Here is a 22,768-nt window from a genome sequence, read left to right as displayed (position 1 = left end):
CATGACTTCAGGGTCATAAATGGATTTTTCTTGATGTTCATCTGACACGAATTAATTCCAGTTGTGGCTGACTGTGAAGCAACGGCTTGTCGGGTCCTTTATAATAAGAGGGCATTAATTCCTGTTAAATTATGATGAGCCTCCTGCAGAATCATCTGTTTCATTCATATGGATGTAGCTAATAAGGAGACAATGAAAGTCCAGGGGGATCAGAAGGAGGCTTCTGCTGTAGAAATTGAGGGGGGATGAACCTTTGCATCCCATGAGGCAACGTGGCAAGGGAGAGCTTTAAACCAAGTGTCTTAGCCAGTTCGAGCTGCTGTAACAATATTCCACAGACTGGGGGCCTTAAAGAACAGAAATTTATTATCTCAGAACCCTGGAGGCTGGGAAGTCCAAGATCAAGGTTCAGGCAGGCTTCAGTCTCTGCTGAGCGCTCTTTTCCTGGCGTGTTCGATGGCCCAGTCCTCGTGTGCATCTTCCCTCTGAGTGCTCACAGAGAGAGATGGCAAGAGGATGAGATGGCAGGGGCCACAGGGGCGGAGAGACCGCTGGCTCATGTCTCACCTTCTAAGGACACCAGCCCTGTTGGATCTGGGCGTGGCGCTCATCACCTCATTGTGTCCTGATTACCTCCTGCAAGGCCCTGTCTCCAGTACACATGCTTTGGTGGGTTGGGGCTTCAACCTGTGACTTTGGGGACACAGCTGAGCCCAGGCCAGTGGGGCAGCTTGCAGTGCTTCCTCTGCTTAGCTGTATCCACCCTGGCTGGCTGCTTAGGTTCTCTGAGTCCAATTCTCCTAACTCCATGTGGCAGGGGAGCAAGAATCACAGCCTGAGTTGAGAGGTTGAGTTGGATCTGTCAGTAGCTGAGAGATGTTGTCCAGGACAGGGTGTGTAGGGGGCACTCGCCAGAGGCCAGCCCTCCCCTGCCCTTACCACTGTGTCCACTGGGGCTGCCTGCTTCTCTCCCTGACCAGGCTGGGCTCCAGGGTCATAAGCACACTTTTGGTGTGGATGCCCCTTTCGGTAATCAGTGGATCATATTCTACGGGGGCAGAAAAATCTTCAGAAGCAAGGATTCAATGCAGAACGTGTGACAAACGGAATAAGTGGTGATATTGAGAAAATGAGAGGATTAGCAAATACATTAACACCAATGGAAATTGTGGAATCGTGAGGCTCAGGAAGGCATTTTTAATGACGTGAGTAAATGAGAGAGTGACTTTAATTCCATTCTTTCAAATTATGGGATTAGGCTAAGGCCTTTCTTTGATGAAAAAATAGAATGGAATCATTTTCAGCAGGACTCCATCTTAAAAGTATGCCCATCTTTAAATATTTTTCTTTAATAATCCTGTCAACTGTTAATGAATTAAACATTATATATAAAAGTGTTGTTTTTATTTCCTGCTCTGCAAATAAGTCTCCTGAGAAAAGAGTCCCTGTCTTTTTTGGGCTTTCTTCTTGTTGTATTTGAAATTAAATTCCTCTAGCCAAATGTTACATATAATTGTTATTCCTGATTTTAACACCAATGTTAATAAATATCACCCTAGTATATTCACTTTCTTTATTAACCTGATTTAATGAAATTTTCATATATATATATATATATATATATATATATATATTTATATATATATATATATATATATATATATATATATTTATATATATATATATATATATATATATGGGGACACACAGTTGAGCCCAGAGCAGTGAGATACATATATATATGGACTTCCCAGTTGGCACTAGTGGTAAAAAAACTGCCTGCCAATGCAGGAGACATGAGATGCAGGTTCGATCCCTAGGTTGGGAAGATCCCCTAGAGGAGGGCATGGCAACCCACTCCAGTATTCTTACCTGGAAAACCCCATGACAAAGAAGCGTGGCAGGCTTCAGTCCATAGGTCACAACGAGTCAACATGAGTCAGCTTAGCACGTCTGCAGGCATTCACACACACACACACACACACATACACACACACATTTATAAACACAAATCTTACAGCCCGAAACTTGATATTCTTAAAGAGATAAGCATGTTTTCCCCTTCCTTTCTTTGTACTGAATAAAATCATCTTGTGTTATCCCAGCTGCATTCCAGTACCTTTGTAGATTTTCGTTAAACATGCTGTTTGTGCCTGCGTATTAAGCCCTCTAATGAGCTAATATCAGTCCTCTGCTATAGTTTATCAGTGGCATTTCCTCAGCTCAGCACATACATCTTCTTTCATTCATTCAGCCTGTGGAGTAGTTGTCAGTTGGTACTATTTAGTGTGACAGGTGGAAGGAAAATAAGCTGTGCTTGAAAGTGCTGTCAAATTATTAATCAATTTTTGGTCCCAGTCCTTGTATTTGATATTCAAAAGAAACCCATTATTTTAGGGCATTGAGTGCAAAATTAGATCAGTTCCATGAGATAATGACCATATTTCACGGTTACGAGCTGGTGTGCCTGCAGACCAGCACATGGAGCTCAGAGTCACTTCTTGCTGTGGTTCTTCATTGGAGTGGACTCGTATTTTTAATTTTCTTTTGTGTTTTGCCCATCTCAGACAGTGTTCTGTGCTGGCAGTTGGGATAATAGAACTTGAATTTCCCTAAATGAAGCTGAGTGGAATGGGCATCAGTGTTTGACTGCTAAATTGTGCTATTGCATTGGTTTATCTCCTCAGTGGTAAGAAGTAATGAAGAGCATGCATTCTAGGAAAAGAAAAAAAATGCATGGAAGAAGCAAGGGTCAAGATACAGGGAATAAAAGCGTGTCCAATTTTTAGACTGTTTTTACCTGAGGACCTTTTTTAAGATTATGAGTCTTATCTGCTCTGTGTAAGGTGCTCTGCGGATTTTTGTGTGTTTGTTGTCATCAGATGTACTGCGGCTTAGAGATTCCACAAATCCAGAAATCCTTTTTACTGTGTTCTGTTCTGGCTTATTCACCTACATGCTAATTGCTTTTTGTGGCCATTTAAAAGTTCACTGTAGTAGAAATTTTTGTAGTGTATGTGTGTGTGTGTATGTGTGTGAATAGTCACTGGGACTAGTTTAAGGGAAGAGTGGAACTTTAACCATGCTGTGGAGACATCTGAGAGATGTGACATGCTGTTGAGACATCTGAGAGATATGATGACCCAGTTGCTGCGCATATAATCTGAGAAACACCTTTGTTGAATCAATTGAGTTAACTTGAAGCCTAAGAGGCATATTCTCACTTTTTCCATTTGGGGGGGGGTCCATATTTTTACTGTTGTGTAAATTCTTGTGTCATTTGTTTTGCATTTAATTCTTAGTAAGTAAGCGCGATAGCTGATGGGCAGGAGGGGGAGTTTAGTGAGTAACTTTTCAGATCAGCTTCTGACCTGCACTTCAGCTGCAACCAGCATGATTTCAGACATGCCAGGTCCTCATTTGTTCATTGACCTCCCTGCCCTTCCTGCCAGAACCAGGCAAAATAAACAATAAATTAAAAATACAGCTCCTTTCCTGCCTTTTCCTTGGAATATAGTCTTGGGGACATAAGCCAAAACTCAGAGGAAAAATAAACCTTATCAGAAGGAAATTTTCATATATCACACTAGATATTTTTCTTGATATTGAATGTTAGATACAGTTGGTATATGTGACAATTTCATGTGCATAGATTGGAAGCTCTTAAGGCTGTGGAGTCACTTAGGCAAAGAAACAGGAAAAAATAATACGCGAGAAATGACGCTAGGAAAACCTCTAGGCAAGTTACAAAGTCAAAATGATACACTTTTTAAACAAATTTGTTTAACTATAGTGGATTTACAACATTGTATTAGCTTCAGGTTTATAGCTTCAGATTTTTTTTCCATTATAGGTTATTGCAGGATATTGAATATATTTCCATCTGCTATACAATAAATCCATGTTGCTTATCTATCTTATATATAGTAGTGTGTATATGTTAATTCCATCTCCTGACTTATCCTTCCTCCTCCCCCTTCTCCTTGCATAGCCATAACTTTGTTTTCTGTGTCTGTGGGTTTGTTTCTGTTTCATAAGCTGATTTGTATTATGTTTTTAGGTTCCACATCTAGGTGATACCATATAATATTTGGCTTTCTCTTCCTGACTTAGTTCACTTATATGAGAATTTCTAGGTCCATCCGTGTTGCTGCCAATGGCATTATTTCATAGAATGACCCACTTTTAAGGGAATGGTGAAGGATGGTATTACTTAGCACGTGCATGCTGTTCACATTGTGCTAGGTACTGTAGAAAGTTCAAAGTTGAATTAGACCAAAGTTTAATAGAAAACTGCATTAGCTGCCATGTGTGTGTGTGCTAAGTTGTATCCGACTCTTTGTGACCCTACAACTTTAGCCCGCCAGGCTCTTCTGTCCATGGGATTCTCCAGGCAAGAACGCCGGAGTGGGTTGCCATACCCTCCTCCAGGGGATCTTCCTGACCCAGGGATCAACCCAGGGATTGAACCCGCGTCTCTTATGTCTCCTGCATCGGTAGGCGGGTTCTTTACCACTAGTGCTGCCTTGTATGAGGACAGTGACAGTTGCCCAGAGAAGTAGATGTATTTTTATGAGACCTGAAGTAGGGAGAGACTGACTGCATCTAGGTCATTGCTTCTGGAAGTGTGTCTTCTGATCTGCTGCTTGTTGGACGTGTAGTTTCACTGGCCCCCTCTGAACCTATTCTGGGGGTGGGGCCCAGGAATCAGCATTTTGATGATCCCTCCAGGTGTTACTGATGCTTGCTATAATTTGAGAAATATTCTGTGTATAAAGAGAGACTCAGGGTTTCGTGGGGGAGGTGGTATTTAAATTTGGTAAGAGGAGCAGACAGAACGTGAGTAGGCACTGCAGGAAGGCAAAATTTGCAAAGTCTTCAAGCCACCATCTATTTTAGTGCCTCCAACTCTTCGAATGAAAGATTTATTTTATACTTAATCTATATTCGTCGTGCTTTTCCATAAGGCTGTTTCCTCTGTTTTCATTCTCAGTGGAATTGTGAATCATGGTGATCATATTTTGTATAGCAGCCTTTGCTATATTTCAAGGAGAATATTAAGTTTCCCACTGCCTTTTCTTCACCAGGCTAATTAATCCTTGTTCGTCAGCCTTTTCTCCTACCTTCCAGCCCTTTTATCATTTTCATTGCTCTTGTCTGGGCTTTCCTCAAATTTTCCATATTTCTCCAAAGTTACAAAGACCCAGATTATACCTGGTGCTGGTTGAGTCTCTGCCTCAGCAGGCAAAGTGGATGAATATCTTGAGTCCCACATATTATTTTTTCTTTGTGAGAATTTACGTACAGAAATAAGAGAGTGTGGGGCAGGGTTTTCACACACTGTCTTTGGATTCCTGGGGAACTTGGGATTGATTACATGGAATCTTAGCTCCATGTGTATCCTGGCCTTTGTCTGCAGACTCAACAGCGATTGTGATTTCTATATATGAATAAAAATGCATTTCTTTTTTTCCTAACTTATTTAAGTATAATTCAGTTTGTTCAGGTGCTCAGTTGTGTCCGATTCTTTGCGACCCCATGGACTGCAGCACACCAGGCTTCCCTGCCATCACCAACTCCCAGAGCTTACTCAAACTCATGTGATTAGCAAAGTTCAAAAAAAATTTTTTTTTTAACTTCTTATGCTGTCGTAACAAAGTAAAAGTTGAACTCCCACAATGTGAACCTATGCAGTTTTTAAAGTCAGCAAAGAAGCCCTTCTGGGTTTGAAAACACATTTATTGGGCCAAAAGTCCAGACATTCAACCCAGTGGCCTTTCTTCCTCAGTACAATGGGAACAAAAGGATCCATCTTGCATGATATCAGCATAAGCCATGTGACAATCAAGTGGTTAGTGTGTGTAAAAGAACACAGGCGGCGATTAACAGATGACAGTTATTATCTCTGTGGACTGCCTCTGGTATCTCATACATGCCTTTAAGCCACCCCGATCATTTGCTCTTCCTTCTAGGCCTAGAATGCTGAGATCATGTCCGTCAGTGGTGCCACATGTTTGTCCATCTGAGCCTCTGTTCTTATCTCTCTCTCCTGTTTAAGTTTCTGTGGGTAGGGGACAAGGAAAGACCCGTTATGGAGAGATCCTCAGTCCGAGCTGGGCTTCCCTGTGCTGTATCTTGCTATAAGAGGCCCCTTCACACGCGATTGGAGGTCTAGAATTTCAGCATTTCCTGCTTGAACTAAAAGCAATAAAAGAGGAAATAGTGTGGGTGGGTTTGCTGAATAGCACCAAGTTGCAAATTTAAGACACTTTTCTGTATGGTCATTTGAGTTTTCACCAAGAACATTATTTCCATATATGTTGACAGGCAGGAGAGGAAAATTTCTGACCCGTGAGTCTGTAAAGCGTTGAAGACTAAATTAATGTTCTTAGCAGAGCTGAGATGAAGGTGTGGCCAGTCTTAGCGGAGCCTTTCACAGAGGAGAGGGTGTTTTCTCAGCCCAGGCTCACTGAAACTCTGAGACCTATGTGTATTATCTTGGTGATGTTGGCATAGAGTGTCCTTTCATTTGTTGCTGTAGGAACAGGGGACGCCACACCTGCCTTCTCCGTCTGCTTTGCATGTTATACAAGGAGGTCTGAGAGGGCTCTTGGACACATGCTTCTTTGAGGGGTCACTGCTCAGTGAGTAATGCTCAGTTCTCATAATTTACTCTTGTGCTTCATGCTGGGATGCCATCTCCTATCTTTCTCATCTATTCTTCTTCTATCCTTAGCCTTTGTTTTGAGTTACTTTGCTTATATGAAAATCCCTTATCTAGAAACAGGGCTTCCCAGGTGGTGCTGATGGTACAGAATCTGCCTGCCAATGCAGGAGACATGAGACACAGGTTCGGTCCTTGGGTGGGAAAGATCCCTTGGAGGAGGGCATGGCAACTCACTCCAGTATTCTTGCCTGGAGAATCCAGTGGACAGAGTGGCCTGGTGGGCTGCAGTCCATGAGGTTGCAAAGAGTTAGACACGACTGAAGTGACTTAGCATGCACATATAAAAACAAGGTGGCAGAGATCATCGCCCCCAGGCCCTTAAGTCTTACGCAGGGCACTAGGAGCTACGATGAAATCAAGACCTCCCCCAAATCTAGTGAACAAGTGAGAGTCTGCTGTTTCTTAAGCAAAGCAGAAAAATGTGTCCTGGGTTGGTGTTCTGGCCAATATAGAATACTTGATGTTGATTAGAAAGTTAGACCCCTTAGGTGATTTCTCTGGCACATGTGGTTTTCCACTGCAAAATAAAATGTAGTTGTGTTCATCAGATTTTAATTTTAGCCTGTTTTTTCTTATTTTGCCTTTTCAAAGCATTGCATCAGTTTTGTTTTTCTTCACTATCTCTTCACCTACAAGAAATACAACACAGGGGCTTAGATGATACTCTTTCTTGGAAACATATTTGACAAAGCTGCATATAGTAACAGCATAATTTTCTCAGCAGGAGAGCACTGAGTACTACTCTCTTGCAACTGGGCTTTAAAAAAATCTAAAGAATACAGTTACTTGGATAAATGCGGCTTGTGTTTTAATATTTTTGCAGTGACATCTTTGATTCTGAACATTCCCATTTGAAAAAATATATGAAACTTTCTTTTCCTGATGTGCGAGGGGAAAAAGGGATCCTCTGGCCAATTTTAGCATGAAGAACCACGGTGCTTGTTTAAATTGTTCTCTTTGTAAAATTATAAGCCTAGAATAATCCTGTCATTTCCCAATTCTGAAATATGTTTTCATCTGATCTAATTTATTCAGCAATGAGTGCTGACTGCGTTCCAAAGATTGATCAGCCTCTCAGTTTGTTACTTGCCTTGGGTACTGCATTCCTGGGTGTTTGTGTGTTCTTGGCGTGTCTGAATCAGGATGGGCATAGAATCAGAAGCCCTGGAGTGGGAACAGATGCCCTAGGCCCTTAGCTAATCTGTCCTGCATCACTAGAATAGCAGAATTATATTTTATTCCCCTTGTGCTGGCCACAGTTTCAGAAGAGTAGAGAATCACTGAAGCAAACTTACTCCACACTTCATATATCCACAACTGTGGTTTAGGAAAATGCTGCCTTGTCATGGTTGAACAAAAGAACATCTAGTGTCAGAAAGGAACAAAAATACTGCTAGGCACAAGGCAGGTGGTTCAAAGCATCTGAAGTCTAGGACTGACTTTGGGAGTTTCCCTGGTACCATTGGCTTTGCAAGATTGAAATGACCTCCTGAAATATACTTTGTTATAACCTCCACCACTTCGCCTTTAATTTTAAAAAGTGTTATTTGTGTTTCGCTGCACGTGGGCTTTCTCTGGTTGCGGTGCTCAGGCTGCTCACCGCAGCGACTTCTCTTGTTGCAAAGCATGGACTCTAGGGCACGCAGGCTTCAGTATTTGCAGGGCGTGGGCTCAGTCATTGTGGTTCCCGGGCTCTGGAGCACAGACTCAAAGAGCACATAAGCTTAGTTGCCCCAAGGCATGTGGAATCTTCCCTGGGCCGGGAATCGAACCTGTGTCCCCTGCATTGGCAGGCAGATTCTTAACTGCTGAACCACGGGGGATGTCTGCGCCTTTACCACTTGAAAGGTGAGAAGCAGTGTGAATAATCATGTGGGTCAATGTATTCGTCTTCCAGTATAAGATTTTTTTTTTCTTTGCTGTCTTTTAAACAAACCACTGTCCCACAGTCAGAACTCCTTAAAACCTGTTTAACTTTTCATGTTAACATTAATGATAATTAATTTCTATGACCCTTGAGTTAGTTTATTTTACATTTTGCTTTCTTTGGGAAAATGAACATGCTGTTTTGTTAAGTGTGTGTAAGAAACCACTGGCAGAGCCACCTGGATCAGATGTCTCTAAGCTTCATCAGTGCTTTATCCAGTACAGGACATTGACTTGGCTCGTTACATAAACGAGCATAGAATCTTGCTTGGTTGCCACCAGCCCCTTGAAAGCAATTAGCATTTTAGCAACCTACCCCAGAAGCTGCCTGATAGATGAGGTTTCCGTGAGGTTGCGAGATCACCTGCGAGGCACTGTTGTTGAACGGGTCCCGGTTCAGAGGCCAGCACACAGAAACTGGTGAGATGCTTCCTCAGGGCTCCTCCACATCCTTCACAGGCGCAGGTCTGTCCGCACCCTGCTGAGAAAGATGGACGTGTCTGACCTTTGGTGGGAGCAGAGAGTGGGCAGGACAGATGCTGGAGGTTAGGCAGCGGCCAGGGAAATTTGGCCAAGGCAGCATGGAAGGGTGCCTTAGCTAAAACCAACCATGCAGAATGATCCTGGAGATGGAGCGAGGGAATAGAGGATAAAAAGGCTAGTGAGACAGTCGTTTGATTAATTTCCCTTTCCAGGTTTAGAAATGAATTCCTAGTCATCATTGCTTTCGTACAACCTGCTCTTTCGATAGTTCTTACGAAATGGTGGTGATTTTGTGGTTGAGTTTAGTTTAGTTCCTCCTTTAAGACTGTTAACCTATTATGAAGGTCATTTCTAAGGCACAGCTATGGGGAACAGTTTGCTGTCAGCTGATAATAGGCTTGTGTTTCTCACTAGATAATTAAACCCATTCCACGGACTTGATTTTCAGTCGCTCAGTCGTGTCTGACTCTTCAACATTAAAATACACGTATTGGATACCACTTAGACACTTTGCTGGATTCTGGAAATAGCAAAATGAAAAGAATGGACGGTGCTCTTCTGTAAGATATCATGTGGAAGACAGATGTGTAAACCAATAACTACCGAGGGGTGTGATGGGTGAATGTAGCCACAGAAATGCTAAGGTAAAAGCTGAGCATGAAAGAGGTCATTACCAACTTTGCTGGAGGAAGGTGTGACTCAGAGAAGACTTCAGAAAGGGAATGATACCTGAATCATGTTATCAGGAGAGAAATTTACCAGAAAAGGAGAAGACATGACGGAGAACATACTGGACAGAGCCACACAGCGTGGGCAGAGTTGCATAGATGGGAATTTTTATATAATTTAGTCTCTTTTCTTTTAAATTTATCTCTATTGAATTGTAGTTGGATTATAGTGCTGTGTTGAACTGCTGCTGTTGAGAAAATTGACTCAGTTATATATATATATATATGTATGTATGTGTGTATATATGTATGTATGTATATATATATTCTTTTCCATTATGGTTTATCACAGAATATTGACTATAGTTCTCCTGTGTTATACTGTGGGACCTCGTTTATCCATTCTATATATAATAGTTTGCATCTGCTAATCCCACACTCCCACTCTTACTGTCTACCACCGCCTCCCTCTTGGCAGTCACTAGAAAAATATGTAATGTTTCATGAATTTGCATGTCATCCTTGTTCAGGGGCCGTGCTAATCTTCTCTGTATCATTCCAGTTTTTTAGTGTATGTGCTGCCAAAGCAAACACAGTTTTAAACCAGTCTGGATGGGAAAGAATTGACTTACAAAATCTAAAAAAAATAAAATAAAATTGAGAAAAAAAAAAAAAGAGCCCAACTAAAGTAATAGATTCTGGCTCTATTAATAATGGCGTACAGTATCACTGGTGATCCCTGTGGATATTTAAGCCATAGATGTTCTTAAATTTAGGTGAGAACCATCTTCCTTAAGTTTAGGAGAGGAAATAGTAGTAGGTTTAGAAGCTGCTTTCCCCTTAAACCAGCAGGTGCCTCGTGTGTACCTGTTGAGTGGGTGCACAGGGGCTCTGAGGTGAGAATTCTAGCCTCCTTTCTACAGTCACCAATGGGGGGTGTCACCTCGGGCATGTCACTTAGTGGAGTCTCTCACCTTGATCAAAATTAGCTGTTTGTGTGTCTATCTAAATTCTCCTTCCAACTCGGATCTCATTACCTATCAAAAGACCTTGTAATATATTTTGACACATGAAGGAGGATAATTCACCTGTCTCAACAGTTGCCTCATACTGGAAAATTGTATTCCATATACTATTCCATATCTTTTAGATTACTTAGTAAAATGTATTTTATGTAGTGATAACCTCATACCCTGAAGAAGCCATTTACTAGGCTAGAGAAGCAATTACTTTAAAAAATAATATTTAGGGGCTTCCCTGGTGGCTCAGTGATAAAGACTCTGCCTACCAATGCAGGAGACTTGGGTTAGGTCCCTGATCCAGGAAGATCCCACGTGCCTCGGAGCAGCTAAGCCTGCACGCCACGACAATTAAGCCTGTGCGCGCGAGCCCGGGAGCTGCAACCGCTGAAGGCCCTGATCCCCGGAGCCTGCGCTCCACAAGAGAAGCTACTGCCCTACGGGGCCCGCGCCGTGACTCGAGAGAAGCCCAGGCAGCATCAGAGACCTGGCACAGCCACCGACAGATGATATTTAGGAATAACTGTAACAGTAACCAGCTTTGGTGAAAGAGTTAAACAAGCTTCCTCTCTCCCCAGCAGAGAACACAAACTTGTCTGTTATGACACCACCAAGCATCTCTCCGACTTGGTGTCTTGTAATTTGGTCGCCCTCCGCGTGTGACGGGGTGTGTCACGTCATCAGAAGGCGCCGTACGCCATGGCAAAGATGAAGCTTTGAGCAGCATCTGCCTCTTTGTGCCTATGGCTTACCAACCCTGCTGCCCTGGGGGGCACTCCAGCCAAGAGGGATCACCCCCACCTGCAGTAACAGATGCATAATGTAGTCTGCTTAGGGAATGTGTTCGGGTTCTTTTCTGAATCAAAATTCCATTTGTTTGTTTGTTTTTATTGACATAACTTTGCTGGGAATTGCCTTTGTGGTATGTGTTACTAACAGAGCTGGAACCACCGCACAGAGTGCTTTCAGTCTTTGCAAAACATAGGTGTGCCTGTTACAGCTTTTAGGAAATCACTCGGCTTGGAGAAGAAAACATTTGTTAATATTTGGACCTCCTGGCCAAACATCATTCTAGTTTTCCGAAATTATCAGCAAAACAAAGGAGTGTTCAGAGAAGGCTCTGGCCTCTCCCTGGCCCCCTCCCCATGAGACTTCTTACTTACATTCACCAAATCTGAAAGCCCTTTAGTGCAGGCTTCCTGCTCCCCTCCCCCAGTCCATATTCTATATTAAATTATTAGCGTTCTCTATATAAACTCCCTGGGAAACCAGAACCCTTATTATGACTTCTGGATTTCATTTTCCTTACATAAGCATTTAATGATAAAACAGCTTTCATGAACACTTAACATTTCAGTTCCTGTTAAATGTTCTTAAATTTCATAGTAGTATGCTATGTTCGTTTCCATGTAGCATTCTTAAAAGTGGCTTAAGGCAGCGAGTGGTCCCCAACTGTTTTGGCACCAGGGATTATCTTTGCAGAAGACAGTTTTTCCAAGGACCAGGGGTGGGATGGTTTCAGGAAGATTGAAGTGCATTACATTTATTGTGTACTTTATTTCTATTATTATTATATCAGCTCCACTTCAGATTAGACCCCAGAAGTTGGGACCTCTGGTTTAAGGGGCTTGCACATTGCTAAGTCAACCTGACTTCCAGGAAAACCTTGTATAGGTTGCAGGTGATGGATATTTATATTGACCTACAAAGATCCAAGAAGTTCATGGGTCCCTATTTTGTGTTAATCCCACTATAAAATGTGCCTGAAGCAGAGAGTTTGGGGCTTTAAAAAGCTGAAGATCCCCATGAAGATTAATAATAAGATATAAAGCAGAGATAGGAAGATTATATGACATTTCTTTCAGACCTTGGATTTCTTTAATCCCTAGGTGTGTTGGGTTAGTGCTTATCTTCATGAATGGATTACCAAGGTGAATTTCACTCTCTGCCTTTCTAATGCCTTATTTTTATGACTGCTGTTACTGTTGTATATTTGTTCATCCCAATTGTGTACACGTCACTAAAGCCAAGGCCCCTGACTAGTCTTAAATGAGATAAATAAGAGTCTGGAGCCACCAATTCAATTCCAGGTATGCTCTTTTTAATTTGTGTGAAGACTTTATGCCATCCTTCCAGCTAAAAGATAGAATCACAGTTGACTCAAGGGATAACTTGCCGTCTTTCAAGGGTAACCTCATAGAGACTTTAAAGAATTTGGGGAACTTGTGTAATCAAAAAAGATTGTTTCCTTGAGGATGTCCAAGGCAGAAAAACATGGAAAGCTCACTTAGATTTTAAGCTCATTTTTATTTCTTTAGTTATTGTCAGAGCAGTGGTCAGCAAAGCCCAACCTGTAGGCTGGCTGCCTGATTTTGTTGGTTTTAAAAAACTATCATTTATATTTATTTGGAGGATAATTGCTTTACAGTATTGTGTTGATTTCTGCCGTACATCAACACGAATCAGCCACAGGTAAACACAGGTCTGTTCCCTCTTGAGAGGGATGCCTGGGATGGGAGGAGGGAGGGAGATTCTGATTTTGTTCAGTTTTAATGGGACACAGCTTTTACCACACAAGGCAGAGTTGAATAGCTGCCACAGAAACCTTCTGAATCACAAAACTTAAAATACTTACTCTCTGACTCTTTACAGAGAAAGTTTGCAGAACCCTGCCTTAGGATATTATTGATGCTTAATATTTATGAGGACAATTTAATTAATAATTATAGATTGTAAAAGGAAGAGTCTTAGATTAACATACACACACTGCTGCTGCTAAGTCTCTTCAGTCGTGTCTGACACTGTGCGACCCAATAGACGGCAGCCCACCAGGCTCCCCCGTCCCTGGGATTCTCCAGGCCAAGCACACTGGAGTGGGTTGCCATTTCCTTCTCCAATACACACACTAGTATATAAAATAGATAGCCAACAAGAACCTACCATATAACACAGTGAACTATACTTAGTATCTTATAAGAACCTGTAAGGGAAAAGAATCTGAAAAAGAATCGGTGTATTTGTGTGTATTGGAGAAGGAAATGGCCACCCACTCCAGTCGCCAGTATTCTTGCCTGGAGAGTCCCACGCACAGAGGAGCCTGGCAGGCTGCGTCCATGGCATTACCAGAGTCAGATGCGACCGAGCGACCAAACCTCCACAACCAGCAGCACCGCATGCATGCGTAACTCACTCGCTTTGCTGTGTATCTGGAACGAACACCACGTTGTAAATCCCCTATGTCTCTTTTCTTTCTTTTTTAAAAACTGCTTAGTTATTTGTTTGGCTGTGCTGAGTCTTGGCTGTCGCGCGCGAGATCTTCAGTGTTTAGCTGTGGCATGAGGGGTCTTTAGGTTGCAGCCTGCAGAACCTCTAGTTGGAGCATGCAAACTCCTAGCTGTAACATGCGGCCTCTAGCTCACTGACCAGAGATCGAACCCAGGCCCCCTACATTGGAGCGCAGAGACTTAGCCACTGGGACACCAGGGAATTCCCCCAAATCAACTGTATTTCACTTAAAAAAAAGGAAATGGTCTTGTCAGTAAGTCCACGCATTATGATTTCTGCTTTCCCCAAAGTGAACATTGTTTGATGCTCATAAAAGATGCAGTGGGAAAAAGCTGAACCAAGATTGCCCGTGGATGGCTTCACTCAGCCTTAGTTCATGGAGATATTCTGGAGCCTCCGTTCTCATTTTCCACCCAGTTTCACAGTGAGTGGGATTTCACATCCGAGTTCTGGTCCCAAAGGATTCAACAGTTCCAGAAGTCAAGGTTAGAGTAAGTGGTGATCAGCCTCTCAATTCTAATGGGGCTTGGAGGACAGAGAGAATACCCATCGTAACCAAATCTGTAATAATAATTTAAATTCTACAAATTCCAGGACTCTAGCAGCTTGATTTAGGAAATCTTTCCTGTGTTTTTTTTTTAAAAAACAAGGGGAAAATACACAAACAGATTAAAGTGCACTTAGAAACCCAGCTGGCTTGTTTTTCACCTCCCAAAGGAGTACTTGACTCCCTGTTACACTGTTTTCCCTTTTTATCAAATTGCTAAGAAACAGTAACTCAATTGATTTAAATGATTTCTATCACACATAGCCTTTAAGACAAGCAGTCGGTTTATTATGCTCAGTCATAACGGTGGTATTTTACTTCTATGAATTGTATTTTCAGCAGCACTCATAAAATACCCAGTTTGACTTCGTTTATTAACTTTCTCATTTTTCCATTAACTGATGTTTTTCTGTCTCAGATAATTTGCCTGCCCATTGATATTGCATAACTCAATGGAAATATATCTTTCAAAAGAATGAACAGATCATTCTTTGAGGCTTAGATAAGATGATTTTATCTCACTATATCATTTTTATCACTAATGCTTCGGTTTTTGTTTTAGTCAAATTTCACATTTAATGTTGTAATCTGAATATCACTTTGAATTTAATTACATTAATTTTGTGGCTTGCTATTTAGTAGTTTCTTATTGCTGACAGCCTAGATATTAAAAAAAAATCATTTTCTACTTTTTAGATAAGAAGATATTCAATTTCAATTTATTCAGCTCTTGTCTGCAGAATTAATTAGAAAAGATGCCTGGTTTTGTATTAATAAGTTTCAGTTTGGTGTTTTATTCTCTGTTGAGTCCCTTGCAGTCTGTTGCTGAAGCCATCTAGGCCTTCATAAGGCATTTGCATTATTTTTTTTTTAGCTTCCTCCTGTTTTATTGGCAAGTGACCATGTGTATGGTAATTGAACAATTGTCTGCTTACTTGGGTTTATGGAATTTACATCAGCAAGTGTCGGAGATCTTAAATTTTGCTCTCCAAACAGGCTTGAAGGGGAAGCTTTCTGAAACACCGTCATTTGGTTAAAAATGTATTTGCATTTAATTGAGTGACAGTCACTCTCAAAACACTGAAGCTGCGTGTCCCTTTCCGCTTGGCCACTCCTTGTGCCTTTGTAATCACAGAGACTGGAGCCTGAGGCAGCTCTCCAGTCTCGCGGGGATGCATGGCGGCCCAGGAGAGGGGACGGCTGCGGACCGGGTCCCAGGGAGCCTGCAGTCAGCCCGCTAGGCCTTCTCACGCGGCCCATTGCCTCTGCTGCCCACCAAGTGCTGGTTTTCCTTCCTGTCTGACAGCTGCAGATCCTGAAGCTGAGATGGGGAGGCGGCCTTTGTCGGGTCCCCCAGCCAATGCGGCAGAATAGAGCTTCGAGCTGTGCCTGTGGCTCGATCACTTTGTGATGCACCTTCCTGTCCCCTTGTCCTTGGCCTTTCTTGTCGTGTGTGGTTGACTCTCCATCAAGAGCACCTCATCTCTGCCCTGGCTGCGTCCCAGCGGTGTGTCCCCCTCTGTCCCCACCCGCTCAGTCCTGAACCGCCCGTGCCCTGCCCACCTCACCTGACACTTCCGGTCCATTCCCGCCCGTCTCTGCCCTGTGCTTCCCTGACCGCCTCACTTCTTCAGCTCCCCAGAGCAGCCTTAGTTTTTTGTTCTAATTCTGTGACCAGTGCCGCTGGTGATACGATAGGGATTGCACTGAGTCTGTAGATTGCCTTGGGAAGCATAGTGACTATGACAATGCTCATTCTTGCAATCCAAGAACACGATACAGCTTTCCATGTGTGTGGTCTTCAGCTTCTTTCATCAGTGTCTTATAGTTTTTGGAATACAGGTTTATTGGCTCCAGAGGTGGATTTATTCCTGGTATTTTATCCTTTTTGACAAGATGGCAAATGGGATTGTTTCCCTAATTTCTCATTCTGGTATTTTGTTGTCAATGTATAGAAATACAACAGATTTCCGTATATTAATTTTGTATCCAGCAACTTTACCGAATTCATCAATGAGCTCTAGTGGTTTTCTGGTAGCAGTTTTAGGGTTTTCTATGTATATAGCATCATGTCATCTGCAAACAGTGGCAGTTTTAAGAAGAAGGGATGCAATCTTTGATAAGGAGAAACTTGGTAGGGTGCCTGGGGCTGGGGAGAAGAATACTTGACCCGAGGCTATGGCGAGATGCTGGGACCAGGGTGCATGTGTGGATGAGTGTGTTAGCAGCGGCTGTGGAAAGGTGTGCAGTGAAGGAGACAAAAGGTCTAAAGAACTCTGAAGATGGGCCAAGGAGCCTGGCATATAGACATGCGGTTATGGCCGCTGAAAGCTGCTGGGACTTGGTGGCTAGGGAAGAACAGGAAAAGTTCAAGTTTTACATCACCACTGGGTCCTTCTGCCTCTGTAACTTGGCTTGCTCCTTGTAAAGTCTGGATCACGTAGGTCACATGGTCTCAGAAAGTGGGCATAGGAGCGGGAGCTTATCTCACTCGCCCTTGTCCTGCTCATTGCAGTCACCCAGCCCCTGCCAACCTGCTTAATCATGCCTGTCTGTGTAAAGGTCAGGCATCCCCCTCCCTGTCTTGACTGCTGTTCCCACGCAGGTGAAACTGCTTAGTTTAAACCAGCCTATTAGCAGCTAGTGTTGCCCACTAGAGTCTGTCTATAAAAACTCTGTAACCCCTTTGTTCAGAGCTCAGAGCTTGGAGTGTAAACTCCTCTGGGCCCGCCAGCATAATAAACCTGAGTTCTCCCACTCTCTGAGTGTGGTGCTTGATTTCTCGAGTACTGGTTTCTGCAACAGGGGAATCCTGCCTTGCCCTGTGTCTGACAGGCAGTCCATGGATATTTACTGAATGGCCGCAGATGGAATCTGGACTTTATAGGTCTTTCTGTAAGGGAAACTGAGCTGGAGAAAGGTGAAGCTAGAGATAGCGTAATCCAATAGGATGCCAGTATTAATCATTTTGCCTCTTCTCTGTGTGTAAGATTCACGAGAAACTGGAGACTCACTAAAGGAAAACACCTCAGAACCATATTCTTAATTGGTGTGCTTATATTTCTTTTGTTGCTCGGTTAAGTCATATCTCACTTTGCGACCCCATGAACTGCAGCGTGCCAGGCTTCCCTGTCCTTCACCATTTCCTCAAGCTCTCTCAAACCCATGTCCATTGAGTCAGTAATGCCATCCAACCACTTCATCCTCTGCTGCCCCTTCTGCTTTTGCCTTCGATCCTTCCCAGCATCAGGGTCTTCTCCGACGAGTTGGCTCTTTGCATTAAGTGGCCAAAATATTGGAGCTTCAGCATCAGTCCTTCCAGTGAATATTAAGGGTTGATTTCCTTTAGGATGGACTGGATTGATCACCTTGCTGTCCAAGGGACTCTCAACAGTCTTCTCCAACACCACTGTTCGAGAGCATCAGTTCTGGAGTATGAATTCAAGTGGGCCTTAGGAAACATTACTACCCAACAAGGCTAGTGTAGGTGATGGAATTCTAACTGAGCAATTTTAAATCCTCAAAGATGATGCCGTTAAAGTGTGTTTATATATACTATTGCTGGGGACTTCCCTGGTGGCTTACCTGGTAAAGAATCCGCCTGTAGTGCAGGAGATCTGGGTTCGATCCCTTGGTTGGGAAGATCTCCTGGAGAAGGGAACGGCTACCCACTCCATTATTCTGGCCTGGAGAATTCCATGGACTGTATAGTCCATGAGGTCGCAAAGAGAGGGACACAACTGAGTGATGTTCACTTTCACTCATTTATATCTAGGACAAGTGATATTAAAGACTATATGGAGCATAGACCAAGTAGAATCTCTGATACATAAGCCTTGCTCTTGCCTCTTCTCTGTCACCACGTGTCCCCGGGGCAGTTACGAACCCTGCCTGCCAGCCAGCCCTGCATTTGTCTAAGTCAGTGCTTTTCAAACTGAGTTATGATCCCATCCATGGATCATGCTGTGAAGTCAGTGGGTTGCAGAGAGCATTTGAAATGACACATTATAAAATATAATAGAGATCATTGCATTGCACATCATGGGCTTCAGTTATGTTTTGTGACAGAAAATACATTTCTTATTGCGGGTCACCAGAAAGTTTGAAACACAACATTTTAAGTAAAAAGAGCTCATTACTTAGGAATATCATAAATCTGTCTTTAGCTCTGCGTGTAAATAGAGCATGTGATTTATTACGCCAGCCAGGACACATTTCAGAGGGAAAAGGGTAGCTCTTAATTAGACCACAACAGGTGTAAACTGGGCCTGCCTCAAGCTAATTAAGAATTATGGCCACTCTGCCTGTATTAACCAGAGTTCTCCAGAGAAACAGAACCATGAGATATATAGATCTGTATACATCTAGATCCATCTATCTCTGTATGGAGCAGAAGAGACAGAGGCGGAGAAAGGGGATGGGGGATACTGAGATTTATGTTAGGAATTGACGTGCATTCTTATGGGGGCTGGCAAGTTGGAAATGCATATGACAGGCCAGCAGTAGGCTGGATACTCAGCTAAAAGTTGATGCTTCCGTCTAAGTCCAAATTCTGCTGCAGGCAGTAGGCAGGGTTTCCATAGTGCAGGCCTGGGGGAATTCCTTCTTCCTTGGGAAACCTTTTAAGATCTTGAAGCTGATTGAATGAGGCCCACACACATTTTGGAGGGTAATCTACTTTACTTGAAGTCTATTGATTTAATTATTTATCACATGAAATAATACCTTGGGACTTCCCTGATGGTCCAGTGGTTAAGAATCTGCTTGCGAGTGCTGGGACACAGGTTCGATCCCCAGTCCAGGAAGACTCCACATGCCTTGGGGCAACTAAGCCTGCCTGCCCTAGAGCCCAAGCTCCCCAACAAGAGAAACCACTGCAGTGAGAAACCCACGTACCACAACTAGAGAGCAGCCTTGTTTCCCCACAACAAGGGAAAGCCGGTGCATAGTAACGGAGGCCTAGCATGGCCAACAAAAAGGAAAAATTAAGAATGAAAATACACCTTCACAGCAACATCGAGACTGGTACTTGACCACGCAGCTGGGCGTCATAGCCCAGCAGAGCTGTCATAGGAAATTACCCAGCACACCACTTAGGGAAGAGGTGGTGGATGAACATAGCTCAAAGCTTTCCTTAAAGCCCTAAGGCTGTGCTGAGGCCAGGCAATTTGTTAGGGGTTTTGTTGTGCTATTTAGTTTTATTTGTAGTTATTGGCTATTGAGTATTGCCAATTTGACCTTGTGGCTACTTGAAATAATTTTTTAGAGAAGAAAAATATTTTTTCACTTTCATGGTTTAGATCACATTTTTACTAAGCATGAGTTATATGTAACTTTGTATTTAAAACTGTTTTAACATTTTATAAAACGTTTCATGAAATGTTTAGAGAAGAATGTTCCTAAATAGCTTTGTTGTTTGGGACACATTGTTTAAACTATAGAAACTGCTGTAAAAGTATATTTGTAGCTAGTCAATAATTTTCCATGTCTCTCGCTGCAAGAGAAAGTATGAGGGCTCTCAAGTGCCCAGAAAACCCACAAAAGCATTAATTTTCACCAAATGGCAGGAACTGACCACTAGGCAGCTTTGCCCTGTAATAAACTGCAACAGAGTAACGAGTAAACCCTTAGCAGAAACCTGGCCTTGTTAGGATCTTTGGAGAAGGAAAGAGAATCCTGCATAGTTCTATACTGAAAAATATCCAAATGAATTGCTCATCCTTCATCTTTGCTGACCCAGTAGTCAACTTTGTGCTTAATTCATTAAGTGTTGCATTTCCCCTACTTTTAGAAGGATTGTTTGCCAACTATCGATCATTCGGAAGCTGTTGAAGAAGGGTGAAAAAGGAACAGAAATCAGAGTATAGTAGGATCATTAACATTTGAGCGTTTCCTTTCCACCTCATTTTCTGTGAGCTTTTAACAAGTTAAAATTGCATGGCTTACATACTTCTGTGCTTTGTGTTTTTGTCAGGTGACTTTATAAGGGAACATTTTCCAGCGACAGTAAGTACCTCCCGTAAGTCTTGTCTGCCGTCTTCATCATGTGAGATGTAGTCTTCATCATGGGAGAATGTCACATTTAAGTCATTCAGAGTTCTTCCCTGCTGGACCTTTAATATATTCACCAGTTCTCTTGTTATTGTAAATAATGCTGCAGTGAACTGCTTTGTGAATGAAGCTTTTCTCTTGTTTGGATTTCTTTAAAAGAGCTTTCTGGTTGCTCAGGAAAATTACCATCATGAGCTTCCTACTGAGCCCTGCCTGTTCTGGGTCCTGAGGTTGGTGGGGAATGACCCAACCCTCAGCACCCTTGGAGACCTTCATGGAGGGCTGCGCTGCTTGCTAAGTGGCAACAGAAAGCTACTTTTTCAGGAGAGCCATTAACTTGGGTTGAGAAGGATGAGATTCAGTGGATACTGATCAGGTGAGAGGCCCTATGGGTCTTGGAATGTTTCACTTCACAAGGGATTAAGGGAGCCTTGTGAGTGGAGGACTTGAACTCAGGCCAGGAGAGCAAGGTGGGTCTGCGACGGAAATCCTTGGTGGGACTGCTCCTGGTGCTCCCTGGCAGTGCATCACAAAAGTGATGTTTGGGAAAGAGGATGGAAGGCGACTGTCACTCTCATGCTCATGTTTACGTGCATCAGTTCCACTGACAGCAAGAGCACAGTATAAGCTCATGCCCCAGTGCTCCTTTTGACTCTTGAAAATAGATCTGTTGTAAGTAGGATCTTCCTCAGTAGTTTAAAGAACTCTCACACTGCCTTATTTCTCGGAGCATGTGGTCAGGCAAGTTTGAGGTCGCCGCTCTAGAAGCCCCTAATCATGAAGCGATGTGGAGAGAAGTCGCGTTTTAGGGACTCGGAATCGCTCCCGCGTCATCTGCTGGACGTCGCATCTGCATTGTCGTCTCGTGCAGCTGTTGTCAAAGCTTTGCCTCCTTCTAGAGTCTTTGATGTTGCTTCCGAGCATTGGTTCTCAAGCAGGTAAATCTTGACCCATAAGGCGGTCTCCACTGCTGATCGGCTGTGTGACACAGACTGTCTGCCCTCCTGTGCGTCTGCTCCTCTGCAGCGTCAAGTCTCACATCTGCTTCCGAGAGTCATGTTGGGGATCGGGTAAAGAGAGCAGTGCACACAATACTCAGTACATGCCGGTGTTCGCTACACAAAGCCATTTTTATATTTATTAACAGCTATCCCTAATTCTCTCTAGATTTTTGTCCTTATGCATGAAGTTTCAGTGCCCCAGTAGGTAGCTCTTCCCAGGTATCTATACTGGGACTGATGCTAACTGACATGAGAATCACAAGCAAGCCAAAACTGGTAACACAGCTCCTAAGGACTTCACTCTTTGGGATTCTCTCTCCCTTCCTGTTTTCTTCATATTTTCATTATTGACTCTGTGTCTAGCTCTCTGGTAAGTGCTGGGGATTTTAAGTTGAATAAAATGCCATTTCTGACCTCACAAAGTCTTTGTGGCCGAGTACTTCCCAGATTTCTAGCATGTAGATGTGTAAATTAAAGTACTCTGAGGATGCTCTCGTTCACTTATGAGACACCCTGGAAGTTCTCTGGTGTGAAAAGCTCTTTACACTCCCTTTAGTTTGATGCCCAAAGTTATCTCTGCTTTGACAGGAATCTTTTCTGGAAGGAATGGGTTTCCACCTTTCAGAGTTTAGACACTGTCTGTCAGCTGAGCAAAGCTTCAAGGACCTGGCTTTTCCTGGCGTGGTTCCTGGTTCTGTCAGCCACCACTCTTCTTAGAGATGGAGATGAAAGTCCGCCTCTCAGGTCCGGGAACGAGTCTGGGTGGGACAGAGGTCCCTCTGTTCCATTCTGGCCTCTGACTTAGGGTTTCTGACAGGCCCGCTCTGCTGCTCTGGCGCCTGTTCTGTGATGTTTTGCCTCCTGAGTACAAAGCCCGGAGACTGCGGAGTGTTGCACAGCAGTCCTCAAATGAAAAATTAAGAGAAGGCATATTTTTGCATTGTCATGGAAACTTCCAGAAATTTCAGTCTTGGATGGAAAGTAGTTTTATGACACTATTTCCTCAGTGCTGTCTTGATTCCTGTCTTTGGATTTTGGGTTAGTCAATGAGTCAATCACTG

General features: G+C 43.0%; 1 protein-coding gene and 1 non-coding gene across 2 annotated transcripts in view; one reads left to right on the top strand and one right to left on the bottom strand.

Annotated features, from left to right (window-relative positions):
• FAT3 (FAT atypical cadherin 3) overlaps nucleotides 1-22,768 on the top strand; it is a 646,809-nt gene that overhangs the window by 61,948 nt on the left and 562,093 nt on the right. The window lies entirely within an intron of this gene.
• LOC128069284 (U6 spliceosomal RNA) lies at nucleotides 10,290-10,398 on the bottom strand. The gene has a single exon (XR_008201539.1). It is a non-coding gene; the product is annotated as a U6 spliceosomal RNA (small nuclear RNA).

The sequence above is a fragment of the Budorcas taxicolor genome, chromosome 25 (genome assembly GCF_023091745.1).
Source record: "Budorcas taxicolor isolate Tak-1 chromosome 25, Takin1.1, whole genome shotgun sequence".
Lineage (NCBI taxonomy): Eukaryota > Metazoa > Chordata > Mammalia > Artiodactyla > Bovidae > Budorcas > Budorcas taxicolor.
Note: the sequence above shows the minus strand (reverse complement) of the source record. Positions and strands in the feature narration are given on the sequence as shown.